Here is a 9,162-nt window from a genome sequence, read left to right on the forward strand (position 1 = left end):
AGAACCTGTGCTACATCACACTACTTGTGTCCGTGGGGTACTTTGAGGTTTAGTGATTAGAAGAACTAAATCTGAAAGATTGATATTATTAAAGCAGCAGTCTTGTACTTCCTCTCTCATGCACACAGAGTCATCTAACAAATAATTTCACTCATGTCAAATTATATTTTCTTCTTCCTTTGTGAGAAGGAAGCTTTCCTATGAGTTTCTACTGATAATAAGCTTTCAAATGAAAGGAGCTTCTGGTCCCTCCAGCAAGAGCTTCCCAAGTGTTCAGTGTAACTTGAGTGGAAGCACGACTGTGTTGCTGAGATTGCTGCTATGTATCTAGTGCAACAGAGAGCTGTAAGCTTCCTGAATCTCAAATTCCTGGTGCCTCCTTGAAATCCAGCTAATTTGGGGGCAAGAAATTAGCTCTCTCTGTCAGTCATCCCATGAAAAAGCATATATTTAAAGGATTTATTATACCTTCAAACTAAAGAATGCTTACACTGGTTGCACTCCTTTAATATTTCTGCTGAATTAATGTAGGGGGGCATCTACTGCCTGGCCTGTAATTTCTGCCATACAGGAGGCAGCAAGGGCTTTTAGATTCTATGGCAGAGGAACAACGTGCATCCCTTCATGAACTTTAGGAATACTTTTCCACTTCTGTGCTTAAAAATCCTCTATTTTAGCTATAATATGAATTAAAATCATACGAACAAAAGGCAGAATTAATTTTCTTATTACTGGCCCAGTAAATGACTTAGTGCATTACCAGTATCAAAATCAATCCTATCTGAAGTGTCACAGTGAGTTGAGGCTGGAGGAGAGCATGGTTACACTTGCAGGTTCTGTATGCATAACAGTTCTGAGGGAGCTGCACAACATATGAGGAGACACAGAGCTAACCCCATAACAAGTTGAAAAGAGGCAGTTGAAAGAAAATGAAGTGCAAATTTTCCCATCTATTCTCTCTTTAATGACTGCGTAGGTGTATGTATAATATGCCTTTTCATTTTATATGGATATGCTTTTTAATATATTTATGCATATATATGCTTTTTTCATTTAAGATATGCATTTCTGTTCTTATGTGCATGTTTTAGATATGTAAGTCAAGCTCTCATTACTGGAAAACTCATTCATGAGACACGAAATATGTTCAGAATAGTCATTATGTGTCCTTTGAATGGTGTGGGGTATTAAAAAGAAATATAATTAGGCTTAATGTAGTCAGGAAGCAAATCTAATCTGAATGTCACTACTGCTTTATTGCTGTAACGTTGGTACTGCTTATGAAATAGTTGCCATATTGCAAAAGATTATAATTGTTTAATGTGATAGCTGTGGCTCTCTGAAATGCAGCCTAAACATTGTGAGCCAGATTTTGACAATATAATTACATAGCCTTGCTCTGGGCATGCAGGGGGGAAGAGGGACATGGAGGATCTCATATTTTGTGTGTCAGTAAAGATGGCTAATTGAAATTCCAGTAACAGAGTGTTAAATGCTGCTTGTTTATTATTCCAAACAAATGGAGAGCTTGAAGACCTGTGGTTTCATCCCTCCTCTGTAGTTGCCAGCTGTTGGATATAGGATTACTGTAGGTAGGATTAATTTAGTCTACCCCATCACGTTTATGGCATGTTTTGTAGATCCCATAGATTTTGGAGTATATTCTATAGAATTATTTGATGGTCAATTACTTCTTGTTCATTCTATGACCTATCATGAATAAGCTTCAGAAAACACTGTCAGCTGGATGATTGTTGGAATGCTGCTAGCTCATGAACTGTTTCTTATGGTAATTTTATTTTTATTTCTATTTCAGACTTCCATCATCCTCCAGTCTCTCATGTTTGTTTCACATCACCCTTTATGTGGGCTGCTGGCCTTCCCGTGCATATCTGTGTGGTACTTAGTACAGAGGACTATAGTGTCCTTTGTGCCTCTGGGTAATAAGTCATTCTGACCTAAAACAATATGAGAACAAATCTGTGTAAGTTTTGTTAGAGGAGTGGGTTTTTTTATGTAGGCTTTCACATTCTGTTACTCAAACGAACTGTAATTGCTACACGCGTTTTACATGTTAGTGGCCCATACATCAATTTTAGTGCCTCTGTGCTGCAATAATTTAATGGAATTCTGATTATGAAATGTGCCAAGATTTGAATTTTCAATAACTTCTCTGTGTAATTTAGACCAAGGTTTGCTTTTTTTGTGTTGGTACTTATACAGTTTCCTTCTGTTCTGATAACAGACAAAACATACTTTCCCTTTCAAAAATAAAATTGCTTTTCAGATCAGAATATGTATGCTATATGTATATGTACATAAAACGTGTACAGTTCTAAATATATATGTATGTATGTATTGTTCAAGGGGATCAAAAGTTCATCCAAGCACAAGAAAGCCTTTTTTTTACTAGCTCACAGTTGAAGCATACTGTGTTTAGTTGAACTGTACATTATGGTCATCTTATAATCTATCTGGGAAGTTGGCTAATGAATATTGTTTATGTATTGGCAGATTTAGAACTTTCTGTTCTTAATGAAGAGTATGTACAAACTTGCAGGCAGCAATGGAAGTAAACATATTGCTTTTTTACCTATTTATGTTCTTAGCACAGTATCATCTGCGCATCAGTACTGTGAGAGTCCTGTAGAAATTTCTTATCAAAGTTTCACTTATCCTCACTTCATCCCTATGATTTGTCAGCCTTGCTTAGTTGTATGTGTATACTTAGGGTGTCCTGGGCACTATATGAAAGATTTTCCTAAAAATGTAACATTTTCACCATTCAATAGCATTGTCCCATTATTCAGTCTTATCCTCTGCAGTTGTTAGAAAATTGGCAATTGCAACACTAGCCATCTTAGAAAATTTGTCTGGAGTGACCCTCAATGAAGGAGGGGGAGCCCTACCTGTGTCATTCCTGGCTGAGCAAATATCAGATGCTTTAGGTGTATTTCACTCCTCTTTGCTATGTAGGAGGTTCAGCTCACTTGCCAGAAATGGCTTGTTTTTGACAGTGTGAGACTACCTGAGCAGACACCTAGCTGAGCTGGGATAGCAAAGCACACCAGGCTGACATCTGCACAACTAGAACACCAAAGGTTATGGCCTCTTCTCAGCTTGGTGGCTGATGGCAAAAGGTGCTCACGATGTCAGTGGTCAAATTAAAGACCAGATATCTAATCAAACTCTGGTTGAATTTGTGAGCACATGACAAGTCTGTGATCAGGTTTCATTGCTGCTCAGCATTCTGGACAAGAGTTTAGTGGATTCTACTGGTAATATGGCACCTATCACAAGTAGCCAATCTCCCTTATACTATGAGTGATGGCTGCTGCCTGAGAAAAACAGAAAGATAAATAATTATCATTTCCGTATTTGATGGCAATATTTTGAATTAAAAGCCATGAACTCCTTGTGCAATGATTGAATATGTAGTAAAATGTTCAGCTACTTAGATCACTGTTTAAAAAAAGTGAATAGCTTTCTTATTTTAGCTTGGATTAATATTTTGAATTTATCCAGATCTGGAGATCTGTCCTCAAACTACATGTTTTCTCTGTTTTGCCCCAGGATGGATTCAGTGACCTTGAATAATCTTTTGACTACCTAAGTATATAATCCCATTTTCCATGTAAGTGCAGTTATGTTAGATAGAAATGGGATTTTATGGTCTTGCAGTAAGTTATTTAACCTGAATTTAAAGTTGGTTCCATATAGTCTGAGTAACTTTATTTTCTGTGAACGTGGCTGTTTCTGCTGATGATTTGAGAGAGCCTCCTCAACAAGCCACAGAGGACAAATACATGGGTAAGTATGCTTTGAGGTCACATCTTTGTTGAAGAAATGCAACCATCATAGTGGATTTGTGGAGAGCTAGATATCCAGGGAAAATGCATCTGCACATCACAGAAATGAAATGATTGGGTTCTGAATCAGAGAAAAGTCACATAATTTCTGTACATGGTTCTGCATTTCTCATCCAGAAAACTGACAGCTATGTTGGGCCACATCATCAGAAAAGTATGTGCATAACATTTCCCATCACCATGGATTATGCACCAATATGATTATGTCCCACTATGGGATTTTTCTGCTTAGTTGAAATACATTAATACCTCTACAGCAACCTGTGTCTTCTCCCCTATAAACTGGAGTTTTGTTTGTTGTCTGTGCAAGTTGCTGATGTAGGTATTAATGTATAAGAAATGAGACGTGACTGGTAGATATGATGATACTTAAGATTAAAATGAACCTGTGGCAGAATGTTGGGTGAACAATATTTCTTTAAAATCTTTCCAAGAAGTGCAGGATGGTAGAGAAATTTATTGTGCCATTACTGTTTTTTAGAGTGCACAGGACAGATTGTGCAATGTGTTTTATTGTAGGAAATTTCACACAGTCCAAAGTCATTATCTCTTACAACAATTTTTCATGGTATATGCTAACGAAGTAATAAAATGTAAAGGCCTTTTATTTAAAATAATAGTTAGCTGCTGCTTTGTTCTACTGTTATGCAGTATTCTGTGCAATTTTTGATCTCTTTAGGGGAGTTTATTAGATTTAATTCAATGGAAGCAGGAAACTCCTTTTGAAAGAGAATTACTTAACATCACATCAAGTGCAATAAATGCAAAATATCATCATGATACTTGATAATGTATAAATTACAGTCTTACAGACAGCTCAGTATAAAATATTGCTATGGTAGTAACTGCTTCACTCAATCTGTGTCAGTTGAGTCTAGTCTATATTGAGTGTTCATCTGCATAAAAAATATATGATTACTGTGGTACATCTCAAAGATAAAACTCTGAGTATGAGCGTTAGGAAAATGTTGTCTCAGTGATAATGAAGACTCTTCACTAAAGCAAGCAGTCATATTTTTCCTCCAGTTATAAAGCAGAGCATACCTAATTTGTTATTATTAAAATGCTATTTTTACCTGTACAGATCTATGCTGCTGTTGGTACTGAGCAAAGGTCTTCTGTGGAGAGATCCTCTGCACTTTCTCGAATTGTTTCCGCACGGCTTCCACTACTGTACCAGGCACGGTACAGAACTTGGTTTTCTGTGAACCCTAGAGTGATAAAATATGTCCAATTGCAATTGTTTTCCCTTTGCACTAAGAACATATTTCTATGAGTTGTTTTTTTTTAAAAAAATAGTTAACAACAGTATACTATAATGCTTATAAATTTCAAAAGAAAAATTTGGAAACTCTTGGTTATGTCTGTAGCCTCTTACAGGCAACTTCCACCAACGTAATCTGTAAACCCTACTTCTTTAATATTGCACATGAGCTAACATTAGCATTCAAAATAGACACAGTAATGAGATAATTATTTTTCAGGTGTTATTGTGAAGATACAAAACATATATGTACTGTTAACATTAACTATTGAATCTCATTGGCCCATTTTAGAACTTGTCAACCAAAAATTAGGACCTGCAAATTATGAAGTTCTTATGAAGTCTGAATTTTGCAATCTACAACCTAGTTAACAGTAATATGCTCCTATGTGAAACAGCTCCTGCTGATGTAGCTGCATATTTATCTCTCCCTAAAGTAGTGTCTGAGGACTCAGTGGTCTCCTCTGTAGTTTTAGGGATCAGCCACGTGTTTTCGTCTATGTAATACTCTCTCTTTGCAGGAATGACTCAGACAATCATAAATACTGGGTTTGGCAAGTTCATAGACCACTGCACAGGAGCCATACATTATGTTTTAGACAAATTGAAGGTATGCTTGGCCTGAATCTTGAGCACCAAAAGAAGTAAAATCCATCTACTCGACTGGCAGTAGCAATCACTTTTAAGAACAGTCCTTCTGCTGTTCCCTCTTCTACTTGTCTCTTCTGAGTTCTGTGGCATTTAGAGCTGCCACCTGGTCTTCTCTGTATGTTTTCAATAGGTATTGCTGAAAAACTTGCAGAGAGCTTCAAGCAGGCCTTTGTGAGATGATCTGTCTTCACCAATAACAGCACTGAAGATCATAAGACTGTCCTTACCCTCAGGCTTCCTGTTCTAGTTCTGTCCCTTATGTGTTACCTCAGATGGTACTAGACGAAGCTTTTAGCATGTGAACTTTATTTTCTACAGAAAATAAACCACCCAAAAATTAGGAATAGCCTTGTAATGAAGGCTACTAAGTAAAATTAGGTTTAGTGCTTACACCTGATGAGGAAGTAAGCAGATCATCAAAAAAACCAGACTTTTTTTTCCCCGGTGATGACGGTGGCAAGATTGTATGTGTACATGGATGTGTGAATGTGAAAAGTAATTATTTTAGTGAACAAACACTTCAGGCACACTTTACCAGCCATTTGGAGATATTTAGAGGGGGTAAATGCAGTTATGAGTCCTTTAGGACTTGTATAAATTCCCTTTAATGGAACCAGATATTAAGTTCTTTTTTTAGGCAACCATCCATTTCAGCAAGAAATTGGGAGGAGTTCCTGAGTGAAAATGAAGTAGTTCCTATGTGCTCAACACAGTTAGATTGGATCAGGCTTCATGCAGTTCTTTTCTTTGTGAGAGAGTACGAACTTAAGCAGTTTTTCCAATTACAGGACTAGAGAACTGGGACCTTCTCAGCCAGGTGAACTGCAGGAATCTGCAACCAGACAGTTGGGAAATAAGGAAATCAGCAGGCAGGAGTTTGGTGGTCGGAAAACACCTGGACTCTGGTGTCTGTTTTCACTGTGTGGTTTCTGGGCCATCCAGGCCCCCAGTTCCTTCAGGTGATGCAGACCACTTTTCCGAAGACCAAAGTGCGGGTAAGACTGAGGATCCTTCTACAGCTCTACTGGCATATGGACAAAGATGCTGGCTGGTGAAGCTGAATTGTAGTTCTTCTTTTGCTGGATGTGGTCTCTGATTTACAGAAATTACTCTTGCCTAGTTTACAGTGAAAAAAAGATGTTCTACCCATGTGCCAAAAGTTTAGTGTAAACAAAGACCATTGTCATTCTCACATTATAGCAAGCCATCATAATGCCTTCCATTTTCTTATTCAGGGAGTCTGAGCTACTACTTCTAGGTAGGATTTTAAGATATGGTAAAAATACACTTTTTTATCCTTAGTATTTCTGCAGAACTGAAGCAGATTTTCCTGGCTGAGATGTGAAGATCCAGTTCTCAGATACTCCTGACTGATAATTAAACATGTGGTGAAGTGGTCTATTTTAATAGATTATAAATTCTCTCATATGTTATGTGATACTTGGTATCAATATTTTACATTTTGGGGTAAAATACCTAAGCTGTATTGAAAGACATATAGAGAGATGAGTAAAACAAAATTAAGAAATTTTTTCCTATATGTTCTTTATATATAATGCCCCTTTTTAGTAACTTTATTACAAAACAATACTTTTTCATACACCTTGTCTCATAGAGCTGCTATTTTAAAATGCAGCAATTTCAAATTCTTTAGTTTGAACAGTGAGAGATCTAAACTTTATGTGGTTTTGAATATGATTTTATTTTTTACTAATATTTTTAGTAATGCAGAAACTGCTGGGTTTTGCCATTGTAAGCTGAAATAATAACTGTGTTGTTAATCTGCCACAAGCCTAAGGCCCTAACTGCAGTTCATGCAACAGTGGAAAAAAAAAGAACAGTCCTTCCAATGAGTAAAGGGAATTGTCCAGGTGACCAAAGGCTTATAGCATGAAAAATCTCATTCAGCAGAGACAAAGACTGATGCATCCATATGTTTGCTAAGTAGATTTAGTAATTTGGGTTTCAAATTTTGATCCCCATAATGGTCCATGAGTCAGGTTGTTTACATAAAGAATGCAGGATATGTCACAATGCAAAGCAAACAGAGTTAAGAAGGTAAGAAACTATTGATATCTTACATGAGCAAAAGACACAGCAGCCTTGTACATAGCCATTCTTTCTTTAAAGGAGACATTCTCCTGGAAATCCAGCAGTGTGTTATCAGCCCTGGGAGTGCTCTCTTTAGGTCCTCTTACAGGTTTGCGAGACCCCACTGCAGGTGCAAACAGACATCTTATTTTCTAACAAGGAAATGGGTACCTTTTTTTCAAATCTTGATAGAAAAGCAGTAGTAGAAAGAAGCAGTATTACCAACTTTTTAGGAACTATCTTATTTTCAATTTAGAACTTAACAGAGTACAGAAAAATTTAATTCGATGAAAGTTTTGAAACTGGGGGAAATTCCTTGGGGAAAAACCAAGAAGCGTTTTAATAAAAAGTATATAATTATAACAGCAAGTATGGTAAAATTTTCTTGATATTGTTATTTTTGCATTATTTTATACAGTTAAGTAATTGTAAGTACTACAAATAACCTATTATAATTAGATATATTATGTTCTAATTAGCTTTATGCATGATAGTATTAATTTGCTTAGCAGTCTGTTCCAAGTCTATTGTAGATTTCAGTTGTTTACTGATACTTCATTAGGGTATGTTTTAGTTGGTTTCGTACTACCAAAACCTTATTGAAAATTGTCTCGATTGCCAACTACATTTTAACTGTGTTTCAAGGTGTGAAGAGGTTATAGACTTATCTAGAAGCATCTACAATTCAGCTACAGTGAATCTACAACAGCTCAGAGTAGTCCAGAAAAAGCAGCACCGAGTTACTAGCACTAGAGGGTTCTTGTTGCTGCTTTCTACATACATTTGACTGTGTTAGAAGAATTCAATATACCAAGAAAAGTGCCTTAAATTTAGTGTAAAGGTATTTTTCCTTCTTCTTTCAGACAAAGGGAAAAAAGTATGTTATGAACATCTCTCTTGTCTGTGATAAGAGGCAGAAAAGATTTCATATAATCCTATAGGCTGGAAGTTCCTCTTGCCCTCCCAGGGTTTTTCTGAAGTACAGGCAAAATTGGATTGAATGACACTGGGTTTCTGTAACCAGGAGGCTCCCTTACCTTTTGGAAGAGGTGAGAATTGTAAGACTTCAACAAGATACATTTTCAGTAAAGCCACCAGAATCTAATTTTTTAATCCTTGTGCTGCCAATATCAGACCACTCTGATCTTCCTTAAATTCATCTATGTTTCTCCTTGTCCTTACATAATAGGACAGAATAAATTTGTTGCAATCTGCATTGCTTTTTTTTTAAACAGTTGTATTTTCAGAAATTTCAGAAACAGACGGTAGCTGAATGGAATTATTTCA

General features: G+C 36.6%; 1 long non-coding RNA gene across 1 annotated transcript; it reads left to right on the forward strand.

The window, feature by feature from the left end:
* The first annotated feature begins 1,541 nt into the window (after positions 1-1,541).
* On the forward strand, positions 1,542-7,340 carry LOC113965368. The gene is made up of 5 exons (XR_003533531.1): positions 1,542-1,592; positions 1,817-1,984; positions 3,574-3,634; positions 4,954-5,054; positions 6,573-7,340. It is a non-coding gene; the product is annotated as an uncharacterized LOC113965368 (long non-coding RNA).
* The last annotated feature ends 1,822 nt before the right edge of the window (positions 7,341-9,162 follow it).

Source organism: Neopelma chrysocephalum, unplaced genomic scaffold (assembly GCF_003984885.1).
Source record: "Neopelma chrysocephalum unplaced genomic scaffold, ASM398488v2 Primary Assembly neopelma1_44, whole genome shotgun sequence".
NCBI lineage: Eukaryota > Metazoa > Chordata > Aves > Passeriformes > Pipridae > Neopelma > Neopelma chrysocephalum.